Genomic DNA, 13,905 nt, shown 5'->3' with positions numbered 1-13,905 from the left:
ATCCGTGAGCAATTCAGAATGTGGAGGAAGTGTCTATATCTCTTATCCCTCTACAGGAAAACATATAAATAATCTCATATAGAAAAATTTCTACTTACATAGCGAGTAATAGTCACTAGTACGTTTCGCGCATAGGCTAATAGCTAGATTAGAAAAATATTAACAACAATATTCATCATTAAGGCTAAGGAGGTGCAGAGATATTATCCAAGAATCTATTTTTCGTGAAAGAAAATGTAACTTCAGAACTTCCAAGGCAGGATAACCAGATATGTTAAATATATATTAAAAAAGAGCACAAGCAGAATGAGATATACAACCATATAATGCATGGTAAGTGCGTTGGAGGCAATTAATAGACTAAAATTATTCTTGAGGACACCATTCTGTTCATAACAGATAACCAAATATATGTGGAACTGAGTTTGTCCTCTATAATTTGCTCAAAAAATAGCAAAATAATCTGTACTACAAATAAAAGACCAAGCCATAAACTAAGTCACTCCAGCTTTATTCTTTGCACTACATTGTATTGGCACCATCAAATGCAATGTGCCAATTGCAGTGCGCAGTATCCAACTGGGAATGGGAGGCTGCCTCTGTGTACATTCCTGAGGATTGGGAGGCCGCTTCTTGTTGCCATCCTTCTATGGCCAGCAGTTTGGGGAGTGAAAACGAAGATGGTACCATTTTTTGAAACCGAAGGCGATTGAGGCTTTAGGCTATGAAATGGCACAGACATTTGTATATATGTCAACCGGTATCTCTACAAATAAAAGCATCAAATAAAACTTCTAAAAATAGAGCAGCAACTAAGCTGCATCAAATAAAAGAAGTGAAACAAACCTCTGAAATTGAGTGATTTAGCAAGTCCCCATTCATTACAAAAACCTTCTTACATCTGTAATAAAGATAAGGAGAAGAGGTGAGAATAAATAGCTAAAAAATTAAAGATGGGACAAATCAACAGGTAAACTTTGTAGTCCAAAGCATTCCATAGATATCTGAATTATTGATCTCTAAATTTGTTGCTAACTATAGGTACTATAGCAAGCATTCAAGGCTGATTTGGATATGACTCATTTACGCTACCTGGCAGATGATTAAATACACTTTGATGTTTCTCAAGCCTTGAGGCTTGATATCCATCTATATAAAATGGATGCAGTAGCCAACGGACTCTTGGCTGAAATGGCTAGAGCGGCCGCATGGCACCCCAGCGACCCGGGTTCGACTCCTAATGGGAGCGGATTTACATGGCCTGGGTAAAAAAATCCCCTCATCCGACTCACTCAAAGCACGGCGGTTCTGAACCATCTCACGTGGTGAACGGTCCCGTGTAAGGGTGCAGGGGCGGAGGTTCGGGGATTTTCTTGATCTGCGTGAGAGATCTTCTCTACCAGGCAATGCCCGGGGGCCGTCTTACCCCCCGCAGGTCAAGTTTTTTTTTATAAAATGGATGCAGTACAAAGTGCAGCACAACCTCATGGTTCTTCATCCTAAACTGCCATTGTAGTCTACATACTGCTTACTCCACCAAAAGAAGACTCGCATGTGGGTCGTGTGGTGTCCAGGAAGAACTTTCCCACTTACTTTTAGCAGCCCCTGTTGACATCTAGAAGGCTTTTTAGATTCAGAGGAGCCTTCATCGAGTGTAAACCTAAAGGGCGACATCAGTGATGTTTGATTCGTAACCAGAAAAGATGCAGGGGATACATTAGAAAACGTAGTCCTAAATTACTTGAAGCAACACAAATGATACTTGAAGCAGCCAGATTACCACCTTTTTTACTTGTAGTACCTCTCATGATAGAAAAAGGAGGTCACAAAATTTCAGGAAAATAATAACTAAGTTGCACGGATACGGATGTGTATCGGTATCGGAAGGATGCGGATACGCGGATACGGCAATTTCCTAAAAAACCCGATACGTGGATACGTTTACTATTTAAAAAATAAAATAAAAATAATAATAATGCAGGTCTGACGACCAAAGCCCACGGCCCATCTAAGCACCATATGTGACATGTAGTATGTCCTACTAGTGCCCTGCCCAACAACCAAACCATTCCATCGATTGCCACCCATCCGTCTCCAGTTCAGATCTCGCACAGGCGCACAGCAGCTTCCGCTCCCCGCACCCCATCCCCATCTGCTCCACCGCCCGCATCCCCGTCCGCCCTTTGCTCCATGGCACACCACCTCCGCTCCGCTTGTGAGCAACCTCGAGCCTACTTGGATCCTTTGCCGCTGGTCGCCTCGCCTCACCCGCTTGCCTCTCCTCGCCTCGCCCGCGATTGAAGCTCTGCTTGGATCCCTTGCCGCTGCCTGCCTTGCTTCGTCTCGCAGCTCGCTCCGGCAGCGTCAGAGCGTCGATTCGGCGGCCGCGGAGCTTGAATCGACGGCAGCAGAGGTCGATCTGGCGGTGGCGGACCTCAAATCAGCGGCAGCGGAGGTCGAATCCCGCGGTGCCGGAGCTCCAATCAGCGGCGGCGGAGGTCGAATCGACGGCGGCGGGGTCGATCCGGCGGCGGCGGTGCTCCAATCGGCGGCGGCGTTGCCCGAATATCGACAGCGGCTCGGCGGCTGACTCGAGCAACCTTGCCCACGCATGACTCATCTCCTTCTGCTCCCCTTCGTGTTGCACGGCCTCCACTCTGTTCGTGGCTGGGCCGTATCGGCAGGCCAGATACGTATCTGACGGCGTATCCAACATTTGCGAAAATAATAAAAAATTGGATACTCCGAGGATACGTATCCAGGGCGTATCGGACACATATCCGTATCCGATACGTATCGGATACGTGATATGTGGCTTCAGGGATGTATCCATGTAACATAGCTAATGGCAAAGCAAAGTAGACTTGTGCCTAATATGAAGTACTAAACCACAAATCAGCCACTGTTATGGAGTGGCAATAAAATATCTCATCAGTGAAAAATAAAAAATTGTACTGAGACTATTCTATTCTCGCACTTATTTAATTTTCCAAAACAGAAAAGACATGTTGTAAGCAGCACCAAAGCATGGCAAGATCACACATGGTAATATGATGAAATGTGCTAGATGAATTAAACATAAACAATTGTGCCAAAATTTTTTAATCTTGCACTTTAATTCTAATAATAACGGCATTGGCACTGAGAGGCAAAAAGAGAAACCAGCAACCAGTCAGCTTTCATCACCTGGAATGTAGCTTGCAAATAGTTCATTAGATATTCAGGTATCGCTTTCAAAGTGGCTGTCCGTCAACATCTTCTATGGTCTTGTCATACTGCAAGCAAAAAAATGGCAGAAAACATTTTTTGTGCTTTCAATTTAGACCCTCCGAACCACCAAGCAACATATTTATTAGCACTTTGAGGGAGTTACTGTCTCTTAATTATTCATTTTAGTTCTCTCAATTCATGATAGGCCCTTACTTGCCTGCCACCACAATTTGTACAGTTATAGACAAACAAGGTGACATGGAGAAACTATTTTTTCAATGAATCTAGAGATTACCTGATGCTCCAGATCAAATTCTTCAGAAAATGCCAATAGGTTCACTTCTATTGCTCTTGTTGCTGTAGAGGAAGGACCAACGTTCAACAGAACTGCAAATAGCCAAATATGGTTACACAGTGCATTATAAATATATATCCCTTCAAAAAGAGAGTAATTTCATCCATTTTTAGCAGGATTTTTAAATTACCATGTGCATAAACATTTGAGTGGTCTTAGTAGGGAAGGTCTAACGTCGTTTCAGTTGAATAAGATTATTAGCTATCCATGAAGCTACTCACATGTCTTGAAACATTAAATGGCAATAACTGAAGTAGTTAATTAGGAAATATGAGGGCTGCAACACATCTAAATTCCTATGACATGTGAATCTTGGGGCAATGGTTTTTCTTCAGTTTATCTTTTTTGTCAAAGATGAAAGCATAATATCTACAGTAGATCATGTAGAAAATGGTTGCTTTTTGTTTACCTCCCATTGCTTGATAACCAGTTTGAGATCTACATCCACCTCCCCAGTCTGAGATCTGCAACCATTTCGCCCATGCATGTTTCTCTTATCGGTCCGTCGTCATGAACACTCCAGATCAAGTCTCAGACTTGGATAAATAAAAGAGAGCACGCACATTCTCTGTAGAATAAAGTTCCAATTAGACCACTATAAAAAGTTACCAGTCATGTAAAGTTGAGGATAGCATAGTAATCTAAACCTAGCATAGTAATAGGATGTCAATCTTTAATTTTGCAAAGTCGAGCCTCTAGCCGGCATCGCGGTCCTAACAAAAAAAAATTGAGCCAAACTACAGTATTGAAGTGAAAGAGAAAAGGGTACATGAGCCAACGTATTCTGAATCAGAGCTCACACGGCATGCATATTGAAGTCGAAGACACTCACAAATGATAGACCTCCCGGAGATCTGACACCTCCTTCAGTGGCAGAACTAAGCCTGACCGTTGGAACCTACCAAGCCATAATCTTTCACACCTCAAAATTTAAAGTGTTAAAGCTGATAAGGAATAGACAGTAGAAACTAAAATGAGCAGGCACAGAAGGACCCAACAATCATGCAGATGTGAACATAACCAAAAAAAATATAGATAAAGGAACAGTCAATATAAGATAATAACAGCTGCCAAAAGAATTTGTAAACATGGTGAAACAAAAATGCACTTGTTATCCTCAAAAGATTTTGCACAAATCACATGGGAAGGAATGCAAAAGCTGCAATATATCCCCTAGCAAATAGTTCATAAGTTGTTCAGGTGTTGTGAGAACATAAATTAATAGTCACTGCATTTTCTTATACACGAACTTTATCGAAAGAGCAGGTTGCATTTGAGTGGACACTAATCAATCGGTGCTTCCGTTGCGGAGCAAGCACCTAGCGGGACAGAGCCTCTCCTCCGTGCTAACGTCAAGTCCTAATCATGTAGCATATATGTATCACCAAGGGGCTTTCAACACCAAACACATCGGCAAAAAAGGCCTTTGAGGATCTTTTTGATGTTGGGTCAAGCGCTTCCAATGTCAAAGCACTGAGAGAGCTCTTCCTTGCGGACTAGGATCTCGCAGCTAACACTGGCGATGCAAAGGGTACAACTTTGGCCACATCGCCATCCCCATTTTTCTCGTTGTGTTAGCCCATGTGTAATAGCTTAGCATGAACTTAGAAACTAGGGAGGTTCGGCTTTTTGCTGTACGTAACTCTAGACCACCTAGGGTGTCCGAAGCGCTTCTACCTTAATGTTAATTATGCGCAAACATTTTCTATATTCGAGAAAGAAAAATGTGCCCACATATATTACTCAACAATTGGATACTCAATAAGGTATAGATTTGGGGTGTTTGGATATAGGGACTAAAGTTTAAGAGGTGTCACATCGGATGTCACATGGGGGGTCGATACTAATAAAAAACAAATTAAAGAATCCGTTACTAATCCGCGAGACGGATTTATTAAGCCTAATTAATTTGTCATTAACGCATGTTACTGTAGCACCACATTGTCAAATCATAGACTAATTAGGCTTAAAAAATTCGTCTCGCAAGTAGTCTCAACCTATGCAATTAGTTTTATAATTAGTCTATATTTAATACTATAAATAGTTTCAAACATGTTTACTGTGGTTGATGTGATAGGAACTCAAACACCCGGTGAGTTGAAGCGCGCCTCGAGCTATCGCTCACCGCCGCCGTGTTCATGTTTAGTCCACGAAATATAGTTGTCGCATGGTCTGTACTGCACTTGGGTAACTTGCCTCCTAAGGTCGACCAAGTCTGATGGTCCAGCCCAACCCACTTCTTCGTCAAGTCCACTGACAATAGATCCGTAGGTCCATCACATCCCCTCTTCAAAATTTAGCTCGTCCCCAAGCCAACTCATAAGCAAAATTTTTGTGTTGCTCGGAATTAGTAAGGGCCATACCACAGCTTAGATATATCATAGCCAGGGGCGGATTTGGGCCCCGGGCTGCTAGGGCTGCAGCCCGGGGCGAGGCCCATGAGCAGTGGGGAATTGCTTTATAAAAATGGCATAAAAAGGCCTTTCAGCCCATTAGTCCACCCCGATGAGGCGAGGAGGAGAAAGGCCAGCAGGCCGTCGCAGCAGTTAGCCCGGGGCGGAGCCCGTTTCTGGATCCGGCACTGATCATAGCAGTTTGGAGTTCCACCATTAATTGCTGATAATAGATAAAAATCGGTGTTACCTTGAAGGCTTTGATCACACAAGAACTAAAAATCATAGTGTCATTGTCGTATGGACAGACTGATCAGCCACAGTAGTCCATTTGCTTTCTGAGATCATTGAACTTGATAGCAACTAAAACTAAAAGATGGCAAGGGGTGCCGCCACCCGCGTCCCAATGCCTTGTCCACCATCTCTATTTACATCGGTGGTGACCAAAGGGGCCTTTTTTTAGAAAAACAAATTATTCCAGACTAGGTTAAGAGCAAGACTAATAATACAGCCGGCCGCTAGCTGTATGAATTCTTATAGCTTACCTCTCAGCCCACCCATATAGTAGTTACAGTCTTCACTATTAATACAAGGCCCACTTGTATGTCTCACAGAGTTTCTTGGTTCTTGTGTCCAAGCCAGCTGTAAGATTACAGCCCGTTTCTCCTCTCTCTTCTTCCCTCTCTTCTCCACCTCAGCATTTAGCCTGCTTGCCGCCCTTTATTATACTTGCTCTAAGAGCAACCCCAGCAGTAGCCCCAAATTAGAGCCCCATTTTATATTTGGGTGCATATCCCTATTTTTATTGGTCCAAATTTGTGCTTCCACTCCAGCAGTGCCCCCAAAACGAAGGCCCCCAAATCCATATTAGTAGACAATGACATAAATGGCCCACTTGTCATTGGGTCAAATCTATCTTCTTCCCCTGAAATCCATCCCACATACCATGATGCGTGCAGATCGAGCACTCGCCTGTGCCGGCAGGGCTGCGAGGGCCGAGCTCGCGTGGCCATGCAGAGGGTACCGAGCCCGCACGGCGGAGCAGAGGGGAGCAGCGGGCCCGTGCGCACACGACGGCGGCGGAGGAGAAGGGGCCGATGCAGGGGAGGAAAGGTCGCGGACGCCATGGCAGGGGGTCGCGCTCGAGCTTGCGCATGCCCGGGTGGAGGAGAAGGGGCGCGGCGCGAAGGGGAGGAGCCGGCAAGCCCTCCGTCCCTGCCTTCCGTGGATCTGGTCGCGCGGAGCTCGTCGGAGGAAGCCACCGGAGGGAGAGGAGCCGCGCCGCCGGTGCTCGCTGCCGCACTGGGACACCGCGACGCTCGTCGGAGGAAGCCACCAGAGGGAGAGTTGCAACGCCCGCACGGATGGGGGCCGGGTTGTTGGCCCAACCAAAATGGGGTCTGGTGAGAGGATTTGGGTGCCCACACAAATTTGGGGTCCGTAGTAGGGGCCCTGCTGGAGTTAGATTTTTGACCTGAGTCCCCATATTTAGCTATGGGGGCTCAAGTAGGGGCCCTGCTGGAGTTGCTCTAATGAGATCCAGCTTTGAATTGCACAAACACTCTACAATTGAAAATTTGACAAGACATTGGTTGTATTTGGTATCCCTGCATCTTTTACCATCTGGATTAGCAAATAACTTGGCCCCATTTGGATCCTTGGAATTAAATTTATTTTAATAATCATAATCTAAACACATATTAACTAAGCTAATATGGTTGTATATGGATTATATTTCTATATTATTGTTGGTTATACAAGAGGGATACTTATGTGTTGCATTTCTATCGTAGTGGCGCGAACTGAAGAGCGTGTTATAAGTTGCAAAGTAGAAACATAGAATAGTGATTTATAGAATCAATTTCCATCCCCCACCCTATGAATTTGAGATAGTCTTATATGTATTTTAATTCCTCGAAATGAAATGATCCAAACGGCCCCTTATATGAAAATAGAACTAGTGTATGTGGAATATTGAACTATGTTGGAAGAGATGTTGAAACCAGTATTCCAAAATGTTCGTTCGATTTAAACATTTTGATACAATTGTTGTTAAAATCTTTGACAATGTTGAATCAAGTCATTCAAAATGTCGAAACAATTTATTAATAATGTTGAATAATACAAAATACAAAAATCAGAAAACAATAAAAACCAAAGAACTTTTTGTGAAGGGAAAACCAATGAACCTTTTTAAGACGTGACATTGGAACCGATAGGCAAAAACGAAGGACAAAGACTTACCTGGCCCTGGCCGGTAGCCCGTGTCCCATAATACTCCCATTGTTGTTGAGCCTCACACGGACCGTAAATTGGGCCACCTGGGCTGTTTGATCTCGTAGCTCGTTTCTCACATTCCAGCCTTTTTAGTTCTTTTCATTCATGTCCTATATGGCCCAATTCCAACTAGCGGCCCTCATAGCGGCCTCCATTGATTTGCTCATTCGGTCCAGCAAAACAAAATGCTGCAGCTGTTTTAGCGGGGAAAAGGTGATTCGCGCGGGGTATGACGCAATAAGTGCATGGAGTTATCTGCAATTATTACAAGCTTTGGCTTCCCAATTCTTCAGCATGTCCAGTAGCTTCAGACTCGACGTTTGCAACTCATGTCCAGATCAATCTAAATAGTAGCTCCGCAGATGGTAATTTCACTAGTACAGCGGAGCACTGGCGGTTCCAGAGGGGTTTGTACTGGCGGCAGTCGGCACCGCCAGTGGCGTTCGCTAGTGGAAAAAAAGAATTTTACAGGCGGTTAGTTAAAATACGTCAATGTTAAATTGTTTACACTGACGGTTAGTTTAGACGAACCACCCCTGATAAGTTTATTTTTACAGACGGTCCACCTAAGAAACCGCCGGTGATAAGAGATTTCACATGCGGTTGTTGTAAAGCACCGCCAGTGACAAATCACAATCGAGCCGACCTGAGCGTGGTCATCGACGCCGGCCGCACATGCCCGTGGGTGCAGGGCAAAACGTGCAACGGCAGCACCAGGTTGGAATTGGAAGCCTTCCTCTGTAGGAGTACGTGCGTCCTCCCTGCAGTGTCTGTGCGTAGCGTACGTTTGTTTGGGAACGGGGCCGGCTACTGCTACGGGTGGGTACCACAAGGCAGCACGGAGACGACGAGCCTGGATCGGAGCGTGTTACGTTACGTACGGCCGGCTCCACAACCCAGCGCGCCCGCACGAAATGGAACTGGTGCCTGGTGTCGCTGATGTCAGACTGTCAGAGTCAGACGTCGTCTGCGCCAGCCCGGTTGACAGTGTGACGCCAGCAGATTCCTCAAGTCGACGCGTGGCCGGCTTCGTGGTTCACGCGCGTACGTACCCGCTGGCGGCGTCGCCGGTCAGCTCGCTCCAACGAACTTCACCGGATGGATACGCTGACGTCACGGTGCCAGGACGTTCACAGCAACAGCGAGCGACCGTTGTCGTTACGTGTGATTTCTGAACGAAGCTTGCTTTTTTTTAAAGAAAAGGGAATATATTGATATTCCAGCCTCTGCATCGATTAATGCAGGTAGTTGTTCCTTATTACACACCGAAGCACACATGTCCACGCAATCTCAATCAGATTCGGACATCAACACAAAGCTCAACTCAAAAAAAGAAAATAATAGAACCACTACCAACTCCACTGCCAACCCCCGTACGACTAAGGATGTCAGGGTGAAAACACAGTCAGGCGCTCACCAAGCCGATCCCGTCCACCGAGATCCAGTCGCGTACATTGTGGTTTCCAGCAACCTAGTTGCCTCATCGAAGGTAGAAGTGCCACCTGAGTCATCCAGCTGCCAGTCAGAAAGGCTCCTTACGCCGGAAAGGCCGTCGCTGAGCAGGACCATCCTCTGCCAACCACGTAGGTCATCTCGGCAACGCAAAACTGTTGGCCACACCTCCCTCGCCGGCCTCCTCACCGGCTTCATGGGTGCCGCCCACGACGGCCTCCTCGCCATCTTCGTGGGCGCAACTAGCGCCCAATCCCTCTAGAACCGTCGCCCTCCACCAAGCAGATGCCAAGCCCTCCAATCATTGTGCCATCGCCTCTTCCTAGCCACCTTCTGATGCCATGGACACTGGACCTCGAATCCTCAACTAGGCCTCCACCTTGTCAGCAACCACCGCGACTGGCATAGCACGGGTTTCCAAGCAACGCCTCTAACGAGGGGAATGACGCCATGAGCGCCGCCGTCACCTAACCAAAAGGTTAAGGTTTTACACCCAGGAACAAAGCGCCACACAAGGGGAAGGGCTGATCGATGGATGCTTCCAAGGAAGTATGCGGCGCCCAGAGGCGTCACTGTCATCGGCCCGAAAGGGCTCGGCTTTCGCCACGCGCCCAACCCCCTACACGGGCCTTAGTGCTATTGTTGCCAAATGTAGGTTGCCGCTCGTCATTGCCATCCCTAGAGTTCAGGGCAGCCGCAACAAGTGTCCCGGGCAGCAAAACAGTGTCACCACTGTCCACCGCCGCTGCAGACCACCGTCGTCGGCGGTCAGCCACCACACCGCAGCCCCCGCCATGCTCTAGAGCACGGCCGTGATGAAGATGTACGGGCCACCGCTGTTGCCACCACGTAATCCTTCGGGGCGAGGGACGCTGTCGGGCCACCGCCACTAAAAGACCCGCCAACCACGCAGATCTAGCACAGAGGGGCCGGATCCGGTTGTCGAAGGACTGCATCCGTCGCCCCTGAGTCCTATAGTAGAACCGACCAATTTATACGGGCTTAAGTAAGAAAATCACCTGCCGAGGCAAATAAATTAACATACTTGAGTCCATACAAACCCGATAGTCCATGAAATCATGAAGGATTTCAAACCAACCAACATACAAGCCAAGATCGTACAAGTTTAGCAGCCATAGTCATATATTACATAAAGTTCACAACATCATTTCGAATACATCAGAGTTTAGAACATAAAGTTATTACAAACCAAGTTCTCAAATAGAGTAGCGGAAGCAAATAGTTTCAAAACCATACACGCACACTTAGTTCAGATACAGTGCCATATAATGATCAAGTCCCACAAAAGCAGTAGATGAGACGTAAGGAATGACCACGCCCTTGGTCCTAGTTGTCGCCCATCGCTGGGTAGAGACAGCTGATACAGTAACCATAGTACAACTGACCATCTGCAACAACAATAGGAACAAAGCCCTGAGTACGAGAATGTACTCAGCCAGACTTACCCGCCTTAAACGGAAATAAAGTGACACCAAGGAGTATGCAAAGCTTTCTTTTAGGGGGCTAGCTTGACTCATTTGCAAAAAGCATAAGTTATCATGAATAAATCATTTTAAGTACTTTTGCATCATCTTTGTTATAACCTGTTAATCTAGGTAAGCACATATGCTAAGCAATAACTTGATTAACCATTAACATCAAAGTTACCATCTCAGGTTTAGCATTTCTAGCATAATCCACATAACCATTCGTGTTCCATCATCATTACTATGATGCCATAGCTTGAGTCAAGTGCTCACTATCTAGGAGCGATGGTGATTCGAATCGATTCCTAACCAGCTGGTGATTTATTCTTCACACAAACCACATTCACCGATCAAGTGAGCTATAGGTCACCAATGACACTATTCCGGTAGACGTCGCGGGACAAACTAGAGCCGCAATACCTAGGGACCGCCCGACTGCCAGTAATCAGGCCTCGCCTGCCCTTGGGCTCACTCTTCGCGCCCCTATCATACCCTCATCAGCACCAATACGCGCACCCATGTAGATCCCAGCCCAAATAGTGCCACTGGCTTCGTGGTCGAAACAACTTATTCAGCCAGCTAAATGTGAGACATGCGTTCAACATGACAAGAGGGACGAGCAACGATCGGTCCTTAACCTGACACAGGCGAAAACTACAAGCACCCCATAACCCCATCTAGTTGCTCACTACTTATTCCGCCCAGTCTCCATTTATCCCTCAACACTTGGTTATTTCCATGATAGCATCCATAGCTACGTATCCAGGTAACCACCTATAGTTGCCGGTGACAGAAAATCACTGACTGCTACCGGTCTAAGCAGGGCTAAGCATTTAACTCGGTCATAGACTTAGTAGGGTAAGATGTATTATGGTAGATAAGGATATAATATATGCATTAATGGTTTCACTCAACTCCTATAACATAATGCAACAATAACATAATGCAACAATATACATATAACATATATATAGTTATTTGCTTTATAAAGTAGGAGACTTAGAATGCTCTGGGGCTTGCCTCTTTTGAATGAGCTAAGCTAGTGGTCCACGCACTCCGGGAGTTCCTCGTCTGGCTCCTTGGCCTCGGGCACCTCCTATGCCTGGATCTCCTGCGGATCTGCTCCTGCCTGCTCTTCTGGCACCACTACCGGAACTTCCTCCTGAGATCCTGTATGATGCATAGGTATGTGTGACAATGAGAAATGTGCATGGGATGAAAATGATGTATGATGAACATGAATGCTTGCATGTAGATGAGCAATTTCATTTCTAATTTACCGAGTAGGTGCAAATCTTCTCTCTGGTAAAATAAAGCATATAACAAACAAGACATGCATACATATCACACATCACTAATATGTTAATCATACTAGCAGGTTATTTAGTGCTTCAAAGATACACCAAAGCAACTCATTTTAACTAAACATGCATTAAGGAATCTTAATTGATTCTATTTTAAACAAGGCTTGAACAACAACCTATATTTCCTAAGCTCATAAAAATCTAAGAAAATTATAGTAGCCTCATAATATCTACTGCAGTCTATCATAAAATTTTCATTTCGATTGGATAAGTATAACAACCTATACTAAAAAGGCAAAAAGCATAGCAATTAAGCACATAAAAATACTTTGTACTATGAAAAGTGTGAAACTATAGATTTTATATTTTTCCCACAATCTACACATCACGTAATCACTGTAGGAAAAGTTTCACATGCATGTATTATTCATATTTTTATCCCTAGAAATTTTATAAGAAATCAACAATTAATACACATAAAATACTTAGCCATTTTCTTTCACAGAACATGCATGTCATATATTTATCACAGAAAGTACATCCCAAAAATAGACTAACAAAATTAGAATCACATTTTTCTGATACATATATGATTTACTGTGCATTTCCTAAGATAACAACATTTTCAAGAATTAAATAAAGCTCTATATAAAAGTATCTCAAAACTGACATGCAATATTTTTATACTGTAGATCTACTCACAAGAAACACAACAAAATTTATTTCATCATTTTTGGAGCAATATATCACAAGATATGCATTTTAAAGCATTTAAAAGATTTTCTGGAAATCATTTTCCTCATTTCTGAAAATCCAGCCGGCCCTATTTGCTAGATGCACCCGGATCTACACCCAAAACCTCTCTTGAGAGATAGACAGGTGGGAGCCAGCGGGTCAATTGACCCCACTGGTCAGTCAAACCCGAGTAGGGCTCAGCAGGTTGACCAGCGAGATCTCGCCGTCAGTGAGGTTGTCGGCGATGAGGTCACCACCATCGTGACCACCATGCCAAGGCGGACATGGCAGTGCAAGCGGCGGGGCCGGAGAAGCTCAAATCGAGCTCGCCAGTCGCCCATGGCGGCTCGGCGGCTCAGCAAGGCGGCTAGGAACACCGACTCCAGCCACTGGCGAGATGCGAGAAGGAGCGCAGTAGCTACGCCAAGACGAGGCGGCGCTAGCGCGAGCGAAAGGAAGAGAAGAAGGGGGAGCAGAGCAAGTCACCTACGTGGGCGCGAGCACCAGGCGAGCTCGGCCATGGCTGGGCGGTGGAAGAAGCAGTCGAATCGACCCTTACCCTCGACGGCAGCGGGCACAGGTGGGTCGATGATGAAGAGGAAGGCAAGGCAGAGCAATGTGCGGGAAGAATCGAAGAATGGTGCGCGGATGGGGGAGCACGTCACCAGCGAATGGCGTGGCGGCGCTGCTGC

At 45.6% G+C, this 13,905-nt stretch overlaps 1 long non-coding RNA gene across 2 annotated transcripts; it reads right to left on the bottom strand.

The window, feature by feature from the left end:
* Positions 1-335: 335 nt before the first annotated feature.
* On the bottom strand, positions 336-4,837 carry LOC136514154 (uncharacterized). 2 transcript variants are annotated; one of them, XR_010773554.1, is made up of 6 exons: positions 4,366-4,837; positions 3,975-4,133; positions 3,506-3,597; positions 3,187-3,275; positions 847-901; positions 336-722 (listed from the first exon to the last, which is right to left on the bottom strand). It is a non-coding gene; the product is annotated as an uncharacterized lncRNA (long non-coding RNA). The 2 variants fall into 2 exon arrangements; XR_010773553.1 differs by having other exon boundaries at positions 4,398-4,837.
* Positions 4,838-13,905: the final 9,068 nt, after the last annotated feature.

This window comes from Miscanthus floridulus, chromosome 16, assembly GCF_019320115.1.
Source record: "Miscanthus floridulus cultivar M001 chromosome 16, ASM1932011v1, whole genome shotgun sequence".
Classification (NCBI taxonomy): domain Eukaryota; kingdom Viridiplantae; phylum Streptophyta; class Magnoliopsida; order Poales; family Poaceae; genus Miscanthus; species Miscanthus floridulus.
The sequence above is the reverse complement of the archived record's forward strand: the minus strand, read 5'-3'. Positions and strand labels throughout refer to the sequence as shown.